Source organism: Sapajus apella, unplaced genomic scaffold, assembly GCF_009761245.1.
Source record: "Sapajus apella isolate SASKATOON/1434 unplaced genomic scaffold, GSC_monkey_1.0 scaffold1, whole genome shotgun sequence".
Taxonomy (NCBI): domain Eukaryota; kingdom Metazoa; phylum Chordata; class Mammalia; order Primates; family Cebidae; genus Sapajus; species Sapajus apella.
In genome coordinates this window covers 56892803-56904882 of record NW_022436941.1, presented here as the reverse complement: position 1 = coordinate 56904882, position 12080 = coordinate 56892803, and the positions used below count along the sequence as shown (strand labels likewise).

General features: G+C 35.6%; 1 protein-coding gene and 1 pseudogene across 2 annotated transcripts in view; one reads left to right on the top strand and one right to left on the bottom strand.

Annotated features, from left to right (window-relative positions):
* The window catches only part of XRCC4 (X-ray repair cross complementing 4), a 276417-nt gene that overhangs the window by 195530 nt on the left and 68807 nt on the right, over nt 1-12080 (top strand). The window lies entirely within an intron of this gene.
* LOC116550768 lies at nt 8173-9054 on the bottom strand (annotated as a pseudogene).

Sequence of the window (12080 nt, the reverse complement as noted above, 5' to 3'; positions counted from 1 at the left end):
TTTTTTTTTTGAGACGGAGTTTCACTCTTGTTACCCAGACTGGAGTGCAATGGCGCAATCTCGGCTCACCGCAACCTCTGCCTCCTGGGTTCAGGCAGTTCTCCTGCCTCAGCCTCCTGAGTAGCTGGGATTACAGGCACGCACCACCATGCCCAGCTAATTTTTTGTAGTTTTGGTAGAGACGGGGTTTCACCATGTTGACCAGGATGGTCTCGATCTCTTGACCTCGTGATCCACCCGCCTCAGCCTCCCAAAGTGCTGGGATTGCAGGCGTGAGCCACCGCGCCCAGCTTATTTATCTTGACATTTATATTATCTTACATAATTGCTTACTGCCATTGGCATTTTTGGGAGCTTGAAAATTGTTGTAATCCTTTCTTACATTTCAAATAATTTACAATGATAGGGAATTGAATCCAGCAACTTATTTATTCTGAATGTTTGGAATATCATAGATTATTATGTACTCTAAGGATCCTAAATTTATTACTAATTTAACTCCCATTTGAATTACAAGCAATAAAAGAAATAATAATGTCGATAATCTCAAATAGCATAAAGTAATTCTTATTTTTCTATTTTCTTTTGTTTTGTCTACTTGTTTCACATTATTATATTGTTATAATATTGGAATGGAATTTGTTGATTAATCCAAAATAATAATATATGGCATGTGACATTTACATAAACGCTTTGTAGGACAAAAGGCATATTACTTTAAATGAAAGCCCATTTCACCTGGTAATGTCCACCTTTGGATCACAGTTTTGCCTTCTGTGTTGTATCAGATAAATCTTCTACATTAAAGTCACTTGTATAACATAGAGTCATGTTGAGTGCATACAGCTTGTACAAATGTATCATATTCTCTCTATTCCCCTCTCCTACATAAAAACAGGGAGGGTAGAAAGAGAGAGAGGAAAGGGAACAATTTAAACAATGCTGGGAATTCCACGCAAGCATATGCCCAGAAGTGAAAATGAAATCTCCTTTCCCTAGCTCTTTGAGTTTCCACTATCTTTCCTTTATATGAGCACTGCATTTAAAGATAAACCTTTTCATACAACTAAACACAAGGTAACCATGTAACATTATCTACTGCATCATGGAAAACAAATAGCCATAAATTGCAAAATAGGAAGAAACCTGTTAATCCTGGGGTGCTGAACCAATTGAAATTGGTATGACATACTGGACTATAGTATTTTCCTAAGGATTTTCAGGATAATTTGATTTTCACATTAAGACCTACAATTAGAACTCTACCATTAAATAAGATATAATTATATTTAACTTGAAGACCATTTTATACTCTGGGCTTTTTCTTCTTCAAGGTTAAGAGCCTAACTTTTTAACAGTCTTGTGTATAATATCATTGTCACATATCGGTCTCTTAGTTGGATTTCTTTTTCACTGAATGCATATAATTTTCCAGTGTTCCATTAACGTCATGCCCTCCAAACCCTGTTTATATCTTAGACATGGTGTGATCTTTACAGAAAATAATGGGATACTACACTTCTGTTAGTGTGGCGTATTCTCTTGCTGTTAAACCTTTTTAAAAATTTATTTGTTATACTTTAAGTTCTGGAATACATGTGCAGAACGTGCAGGTTTGTTACATAGGTATACATGTGACATGGTGGTTTTTCGCAGTCATCAACCCATCACCTAAGTTTTAAGCCCTGCATGCATTAGGTATTTGTCCTAATGCTCTCCTTCCTGGTGCCCCCACCCACCCACCAACAGGCCCCGGTATGTGATCTTCCTCTCCCTGTGTCCATGAGTTCTCATTGTTCAACTCCCACTTATGAGTGAAAACATGCGGTGTTTGGTTTTCTGTTCTTGTATTAGTGTGCTGAAAATGATGGTTTCAAGCTTCATCCATGTCCCTGCAAAGGACATGAGCTCATTCTTTTTTTATAGCTGCATAGTATTCTATGGTGTATATGTGCCACATTTTTAAAATCTAGTCTATCCTTGATGGGCATTTGAGTTGGTTTAAGTCTTTGGATTGTAAATAGATCTACAATAAACGTACATGTGCATGCGTCTTTATAGTAGAGTGATTTATAATCCTTTGGGTATATACCCGGTAATGGGATTGCTGGGTCAAATGGTATTTCTGGCTGTAGATCCTTGAGGAATCGTCACACTGTCTTCCACAATGGTCGAACTAATTTACACTCCCACAAACAGTGTAGAAATATTCCTATTTCTCCACATTCTCTCCAGCATCTGTTTTTCCTGACTTTTTAATGATTGCCATTCTTACTGGCCTGAGACGGTATCTCATTGTGGTTTTGATTTGCATTTCTCTAATGGCCATTGATGAGCTTTTTTTCATATGTTTGTTGGCTGCATAAATGTCTTCTTTTGAGAAGTGTCTGTTCATATCTTTTGCCCACTTTTTGATGGAGTTTTTTTTTTTCTTGTAAATTTGTTTAAGTTCCATGTAGATTCTGGATATTAGCCCTTTATCAGATGGACTGACAAATTTTCTCCAATTGCCTGTTGACTTTGATGATAACTTTTTTTTTTTTTTTGGCTGTGCAGAAGCTCTTTAGTTTAATTAGATCCCATTTTGTCAATTTTGGCTTTTGTTGCCATTGCGTTTGGTGTTTTAGTCATGATGTCTTTGCACATGCCTATGTCCTGAATGATATTGCCTAGGTTTTCTTCTAGAGTTTTTATAGTTTCAGGCTTTATGTTTAAGTCTTTTAATCCATCTTGAGTTAATTTTTGTATAAGGTGTAAGGAAGGGGTCCAGTTTCAGGTTTCTGCATATGGCTATCCAGTTTTTCCAGCAACATTTATTAAATAGGGAATCCTTTCCCCATTGTTTTTGTCAATTTTGTCAAGGATCAGATGGTTGTAGATGTGTGGTGTTATTTCTGAGGTCTCTGTTCTGTTCCATTGGTCTATATATCTGTTTTGGTACCAATACCATGCTGTTTTAGTTACTGTAGCCTTGTAGTATAGTTCAAAGTCAGGTACCATGATTCCATCAACTTTATTCTTTTTGCTTAGGATTGTCTTTGCTATATGGGCTCTTTTTTGCTTTTATATGGCTGTTACACCTTTTATCCCTGAGTTATCACTACTTTTCTAGTTATAGATGCTGCTACTCTTGTGTCAGGACTCACTCATTAAGCAAGCTACTTAATGACTCTAAGCCTTAATATTATAATTTCTTTTTTTTTTTTTTTTTGAGACAGAGTCTTGCTCTGTTGCCCAGGCTAGAGTACAGTGATGCGATCTCGGCTCACTGCAACCTCTGACTCCAGGTTCAAATGATTCTCCTCTCTCAGCCTCCCCAAGTAGCTGGGACTACAGGCGCACACCACCACACCTGGCTAATTTTTATTTTAATTTTTTTTAATAAAGGTAGGGTTTCACCATGTTGGGCAGGCTGGTCTCAAACTCCTGACCTTATAGCAATACCTACCTCATTAAAATTAATGAGATGACAAATATTATATGCCAGGCACATGATAAATGTTCAGCATGAGTAACTCCCTTAACTCTTGCTCGTGTTCGTTTTGTTTTCCCTTTCTAGTACCCAACTGTCTAGTTTGAATATGAACTGTCTTCCTAGTCAGGTTAATTACTTGTGAAAAATTACACTACAAAAGTATTTGTCTTTATTATGTTTAATAATTTATAATCTAATAATTTTTATCATCTCAAATTCCAGAATAACTACAAAGTATCAAGGTAACTTTTGTACCTTCCTGCTGATGCCATATAGTTTGTGTATTTTCATATCATAATCATCTTTTCAACAAATATTTGCTGAGTACCTAATGTGAGCCAGACACCAATCTAGGCACAGAATATATGGTGGTGAGCAAAACAGCTAAGATTATGTTCTAGTGGCGTGAAAGAAGTGAAAAATAAATAAACATGGATACAATGTAAAATAATAAAGAAATATGCAGTTAATTAAGATGATGCAAAAGGTAGTGATGAGGTGGTTCCTGTTTATATGGAATGGTCAGGTAATTGGCATGTAAGCTGAGCCTAAATGACAAGCAGACATTCTGCAAGGATTGAAAGAAAGGCCCTAATGCGAGCAAACCCATTGTATTGAAGGAGTAGAAATATGTACTATGTAGTGGGAATGAGAGGGAGTGGTATGTGATGCATGTATCAAAGAAATAAGCTTTGAGGGCCAGTGGTCTAAATTTTATTCAAAGTATAGTGGTGAATTTTGAGGGCAATGTCATGGACTGATGTTTGTTTTTAAAAGATTACTGTTATCACTATGTGAAAAATGGATTTGGAAATAGGGAGTTATCACTATGTCAAAAATGGATTTGCAAGTAGGGAGTTTGTGATAACAGAGAGATCAGTTAGGAGGTTTTGCAGTAATCCAAGTGGAAGTCCATCTTAGAGTAGACTAATAGAGGAACTAGTGAATAATTCTTAGATCATGCATATGTTTTAGCAATAAAGTTGCCAAGACTTGCTAGTAAGTTTGACTTAAAATAAGGGAGAGAAGAGAATCAGGAGGATTCCTATGTTTTAGCTTAACAAACTGGGTAAATGGCACAGCTTTCAGACATGGGAAGAACCGAGAAAGAAACAGCTTTGCAGGTCGTAAAAATAGATGGTTCTGTTTTGGCTAGGTTAGGTTTAGAAACTTAACAGACGTCACAGCAGAGATATCAAGATATATATGAATCTAGAGTTCCTGCAGTAAGTGAGGTATTGAGATAAAGATTGAAGAGTTCTAGACATTTTGGATTTATGACTATGATCTTAAAGTGAGCACAGACAGCATGAGTGGCTGTTTCTCTTCAACAGTGTGTGGATGGTTCCTAATATGTAGATTTACACACCAAATACAATGAAAATAAAAGGATTATTGTAGTGTCACGTTTACTTGCATTATTCTTTAATGGACTGTAGCATTTAATGGACTGTGGAAAAATGAATACAGTTGGTCTTTGAGTAACTATTTTGTTGATTATATCTGGATTTGATACCCAGGTGATTCCTTCCTGGGCTCCTAACTCAGTTTTAGTATGATCCCAGAACTGGACTTAAATACAAATAGTTCCTGACTTACAATGGCTTGACTTGAGAGTTTTTGGCTTGATGATGGTGGAAAAGCAATATACATTCAGTAGAAACTACTTTTTTGAATTTTGGTCTTTTTTTGGACTAGCAATATGTGGTACAATACTTTCTCAGGATACTAGGTCAAATCATTTAACACAGAGCCTGTTTTAATAATAAAGTGTTGAATAACTCATGTATTTTATTGAATACTGTACTGAAAGTGCTCTGAGCTTGTCTAAGATAGGTTAGGCTAAGCTGTAATGTTTGGTAGATGCTATGATTTCAATATTTGTTTCTTCCAAAACCAGTGATGAAATTTAATCTCCTATGTGTCGTATTGAGAGGTGAGACCTTTAAGAGATTATTGGGTCATGAGAGCTGTACCTTCATGAAGGGATTAATATTTTCATAGATTAATGGATTAATCATTTATGGATTAATGCATCAATGGTTTATCTTGGAAATGAGACTGATGGCTTTATAAGAAGAGGAGAAATCTGAGCTAGCTGGCTCATCCCCCTTGCAATGTGATGCCCTGCACCATCTCAGGACTCTATAGAGGCTTTACCCATAAGAACAGTCTCTCCAGATGTGGCCCCTCAACCTTAGACTTCCCAGGCTCCAGAACTTTAATAAAGAAATTGCTTTTCTTTCTAAGTTACCCAGTTTCATATTTTACATACCTAACCTAGTGTCTTTGTGTGTTTTCTGTTGCTTATAACAGAATCTTGTTATAATTTGTTGCTTAGAATATTGTTATAATTTTTTACTTACAGCATTTTCAATTTGTGATGGTTTTATTGGGATGTAACCCATCATAAGTGAAGGAGAATCTATATATGTAGTATTGGGGGTAAGTTCTAAGACAACTTAATTAATTTATTTAAATCATGCTTTAAATTGAACTCATCTATGTAGAATCCGTGAATCAAAAGAATTTGTTGGGAGCCTTTTAAGTTGTAGATTCTGATTTCATAGTTGAGTCAGGCAGAGAAAACAAAGTTATTTGAAACCATAATAGAGCAGTTATTTGGGTAACTGTGATAGTCATTAGTTCTGTTCACCAAATATTTCCAGCTTTCTGCCTTCTGGGCACCTGAAGAAATTGCACTTCACAGCTATCATTGAGTAAGACTATGTTAGTTCTTGCCAGCAAGTTTTGATTAAAAGTGACATGTGTAACTTCTGAGCCAGAGAACTTTCTTCTGTCATAGCAACTAGCAAAGTTGGTAGCTGCCCTGCCGTCCTGGAATAAGGAGACAGCAAGGACTGGAGCCTCCAGGCCGTCTGTGATGAACATACAGCAGAATGAAAAATTAAAACTATTGTTTCAAACCACTGAGATGTTGGGATATTTGTTACTGTATATAACCCGACCTGTTCCAGCTGACAGGTTACAGAAACATCTAAATATAGCATATTTTTAGCACCATCACGCTCCTCTGTCCATTTAAAAATAAGATACCATAAAACAACATTGGTTGAAATTTTAATATCAGTACCATGAAATGAATATTGACATCTTCACTGTAAGCAAAATAGTCAAACCATTGTTTAGTTACATTGTTACATATTTACAAGTATGTAATGCATTTCTAAAAGTTATAAGCTAGAAGTTTTGTTTTTTGTCTGTACCAATGTGATTGTCTAATATAGAAACTTTAAGATAGCTATACATTCTTTGATGATTTTGCAAAAATAGCTTAATACCTAGTTTAATAAAAATACAGCATTTTCACCTCTGAAATCTTATTTAATAAAGAAAAATACATCATTTTCCAGCAGGTACTAGGAGTACGTTTCATTATTTACAGAGCTATTCAACAAATGCTCTTTCATAAGCTCATCAATTTGCCAGAAGACAAATGGAGTCAAGCTCCCATCCAGAAGGTTAAGAGAGAAAACACTCTGAGATTTGACATCACTTCACCCCACCTAATGACTTCACTTTCCATTTGACTTGTTGTCTGGCTCAGTTAATTATTGAACTAAAAAGATGTACTAACCAAATTGAAGCTGTAGTCTTCACTCCCACTAAATACGTAGAGGTTAACCACAATGCAGATGATTTAGAAACTTCTAAATTAATTTTTGTCATAGAATTTTTGAGGTAGAAATATGGTAAGAAAGACCTTTCATTTCCTTTACCAAATATTTAGTGATATCTGTCTTAGTCCATTTTTACTGCAATAATAAAACATCACAGTCTAGGTCATTTTTAAATAATAGAAATTTACTTCTCACAGTTCTGAAGACTGGGAAGTCCAAGATCAAGGTGCTGGCATTGTGTCTGCTGAAGGCTTTCTTGATGCGTTCTCACAAGGTTAAAAAGGAAAAATGCTATGTCTTCCCATGATGGAAGACAGCAAGGCAAAAAAGGGCCTAAACTAGTTTTCTGCAGCCCCTTTTTTAACTGCACAAAAAATAAACAAGTTAACATTATTAAGTTACTACTTCAGTCTTTATGTCGGTTTTTAAAAATATCAATTTGAAACACATTATTGAAAGTGAGAACACACAATAAATAGAAAATAGGGTTGCATAGTGCTGGAGACACATCAACCAACTTATCTTCATCTTTTGTCTGCTGTTGTAGACAAAATTTGACACACAATTAGCATTATTGACAGAGCAGCCAGAATACATAGGAGAAAGTGGAAAACTACTGGAAATGTAGCCTAAAGCTCTGGACCAATCACCAAAAACAAAGAAAAAAAATTCACTGTTTTATCTGGGAGCTAATCACAGTATGGCACTGAATTACCTACTACTCACAAAACAATTTTTAAAATATCAAAAATGCCAGAGAACCTTCATTAACAGTAATTTCAAGTCAAAGTTTTTACTTTAAATATATGATGATTACTCAAATATCCTAAGCCATATGGTAGGCCCTATAACAATAAGTTACAAATAGTCTGAATAACTTAAATGTAGTATGGTTACTATAATGCATACTGTGTGAATATCTTAACCTCTTTCAGGTAAGGTGATAATTAAAAGGTTTAAATTTACAGTTTCAATTTCTGCTCAGACGAATGGTGTCAGTATTCTAGCAATGGTGATGACATCCCATTATTGTAAATGCAGAACGTTATAATGTCCGTACAAGTGAATCTATATTCTATGTGCAAATTTTCAATGGTGCAAGCTTATAACCAAAGCTGGGTTTAACAAATGCTGTCTGACGTCTGAAAACATCATGAAATGCTTCCTAAAAGTGAACAAATTAAAGTTACAAGTAGGTGACACCAGTCTTTTTTTCCCTTTATGCGTCATGAACTTTATGAAGCATTAACTCCTGAGGTATATTTGTTTCTGGACCATACAGCTTATGTGCTGTTCTTTCAAAGGCAGCTACCATCTGCTTTACAACTTCATTGAAAACCATATGGCAAGCTGAGACTGTAGAAGTGTGATGGAAATGCAAAAGAAATGGAAAAATCAGAGGTACATGTTCTTGAGTATACAGGAAGACCTGGGCTAAAATGCTAGTCTCCAAATGATTGAGAAGTTTCCTATTAGCACAGGATGCCTTTCCCAAATGAGGTTTCACCAAAGTTACTACTGATGTATATTGCCCAACACAGGTGGAAACCCAATTTCTAATCGTGTGTTACAGTATCCGGATCTCTTTGATATTACATCTGAATTTTTGCACCAAGTAATGAAATGCTTGTGATTCTCTATTCCTGATACTACATCATACATTTACTGCATTAACTATCTTAAAATTCTTCTTTCTGAATAGTCTTTCCTTTTGTTTATTAATGGTACATTGATTTGGAAGAAAGTTTTTGCACATATCTCCTTAGGCAAAATTGAGGTATGTTGTGGAAGAGTTCTGCTCATCAGTATGCCACAGGAAGCTAAATATCTGACATTCTGCACAGGCCCTTGCACCAGAGCCCATAGTCCACCCGCTGTGGCCGACTTCAGACAGCATCCCAAAACCACCCTTCTCATGGCCATTTGACCACTCTAAGCTGCAATGATAGACTCCTCTCCAGCCTTCTTATAAACACTAATTCATTCATAAGGGCAAAGCTCTCATGACTTAATTACTTCCCCAAAAAGTCCCACCTCTTAATATCACCTCACTGGGGATTAAGCTTCAACATGAATTTTAGAGGGTCACCATCATTCAAACCATATCAATCTGTTTATCTGTTGTTTAGTTGTAAACTGGCATAGAGACCAAATGAAGTATGATGGACTTTATTCATGGTCAGTGTATATGCCCACTGTGTATCTCATCATAATTTCTCTATATATCCTTTTTCCTGGAGCTTCTTTTAGTGCAAGGTTTACCTCCATTATATGATAGCTATAGAAAAAAATCCTGGTATTTCAAGCGAGTGTTTGTGAAGAATGTCCCCTGTTTGTTATGACTTGCAAAATAAATAGCATTCCACTCAAAAGCTATCTTACAATACTGGTATAGTTAGTTATAAGAATATCAAGTAATATAAGGTAGGAGACCTGGGTTCAAATTTCAACTGTGTAATTTGCTAACCCATATGATTTGTTAACCTCTTTCAAGTCTGTCTCCTTCTTTCCATGCCTCCTTCCCTGTTTTGATTTAAGCCCTTCTTACATAGATCCCTTTCAGACTGAACTCCAATACAGCTGCCAGAGTGATCCTTCTAAGATGTTAATCAGTGTCAAGTCTTTTTAATGATTCCCTCCAATTCTCAAGATAAAGTTCAAAACTCTGAGTTTAGTATACACAGGCTTTCATAAGCTGCACTTTCCCTAACTCCCTAGTCCTAAGAGTATAAAGTGACAGGCTATTAGCAGAATGCACGTCACATATGTGTTTGGTCAAGTTTGCACTGTTTTTGTTTGTTTGTTTGTTTGTTTCGTTTTGCTTTTAATTTGGAACCATCATTAATTTAAAAATTGAAACCTTTTATGGCTTTGGAAACTAGAAGATTATTCCCTAACATGGTGGCAGTTGGCTATACTCACTGTTTTCTTTAGAATGGACGTTCACTCTTAAATTTACTACAGTTTTCACCCGTGAAATGTTACCTCCTTATGTAACTTGTGGGCAATTTGCATTCCCTTCTGGCCTCATCTCTAACCACTTTTTTTATGTTCATCATTTATAGCACTGAATTGTGCCAAGTTCCTACAATGTTGTCTGATTACCCTTGCCTGGATTTTTCTCTTGTCTTTTTCATTTCTTTGTCTCACTTAAAGTGCCAAGTGACAAAGATATTCCCCTCCAAAGGGAACTGTCTGCTTTTGATTAGTCACTTTCTTATAGAAGCTGACTGCTTGACAGATCATTGTCCAAAAGCAACAAAGGGCTCATCCCTTAGGCACCCAATAGCAGGAGGGAAATATTGATGCTTCAAGGAGGACATTTATTTGGCCTTAATGCTAACCTATTTGGAATCATAAGTAAGAGAAAGAAAAGATGAAGAAATATGTCAGAGAGAAATGGATTCTGATTCAAATGCTACTATTGGGGTTATTTACCATTAAAAAGCAGAATAGAAAATGGATGACTCCTACAGCAAATCATTTGGGGAAATATAGTGTCAAAGTTGCTTGGCATGACAATGAGTGCCTTAAAACCATTTGGCCTAGAAATTTCACCTGTAGGAATTTATCCAAGGAAAATAACCATGAATGTGCACATGAAAAAAAAAAAAACTGAATGTTATTTATAATAGCAAAAAGAAATAATTTAAATGTCTAACATTAGAAAATAGGTTAAATCAATAGTTTTAAGACAGTACTTCTAAAAGTATAGGATTCCATGGGAGCGTGTTGACAATGGTGTCAGAAAAGCGCCAGGCTCTTCATCACCACTTCAGTCAGAGTAGTTTCGGCTTCATATGTTGTACATATTAAGGTTCCCTGTGAGACTTTGTATAGAAAAAAATCTGCTCGTGAAAATAAAAATTTGAAAACCATTGGACTCTATAAATTCTAGTAACTTATACAACAATGTGTATTTGGAAACATGTATGTTAACAGCTCAGGTTATCTTTGGGTAGTGACTTTTTTTGTGGCTTGGATTTGTCTGTGTTTTTCATATTGTCTGCAGTGAACATGGCACTTCTATAACCAGACCCAAAAAAAAAAAAGGAATTGACAACAAATAGTTTACAAACCACTGAATATTTTCCAGCTTACCATTTTTGGCATTCAAATAATAGGTTTGTAAACCTGCTGTAGTTATGAAATTTTTACCACTAAGTATCATAGGTTACAAAGAACATTGAAGATATAGCTCAACACCCTCATTTTATATTAGGAGAAACTGTGATCCAAAATGTTACACTTTGTTGAAGCTAAAGTTGGGATTGTGGTTTTCTGATTTCATTGCTTTTTCTGCTATCCACCTACCTAATTTATAAAATGGGTATTCATAATTCTCATTTCTTCCATCTATCTCTACCTAATTGGAGCATTCATCATTGTGTTACTTCTTTTTCCTATGAATAAAAACTAATATTTTTGAAGTGCCAGTGATCAAAATTTCTCTGTTCAAAAAATTTGTCACAAACTGAACATTAAAACAGGTCCAAAAGCTGTCATAAAACTAATTATTCTGATTTACGCAATCAGAGTTTTATAATTGACTTTATTCCACTAATTCATTAAATGTGTATGTGTGGTCAGATTTATAATTTGGAATTGAACTGTATTGACTCCGAATATTCTTACTGTTTGCCTTCTCTCTTGGCATCTAAAAGGAAGACATTAGATACATGTTCCATGTGCCCCACCTTCCTTTGCAGACATGAATGTTCTTGTAAAGCACTCTGTCTTGTTTTTCAGGGTCTTAACTCATCTCCGAGTTATCTTACCATGATCACATTGATCTAACACCCAAAGTAATGGCTTTATGTAATATTTCCTACCTATGTATGTATGTCAGGACTTTCCCATGGTTCTTTCTCATTGTAATGTTGAGAGGTGAAAATTGTCCAGTCAAGCTTGGAGAGTCTGAAGAAATAGTATGAGGTAATGTGTTTCAAATAAAGGAAAATGAG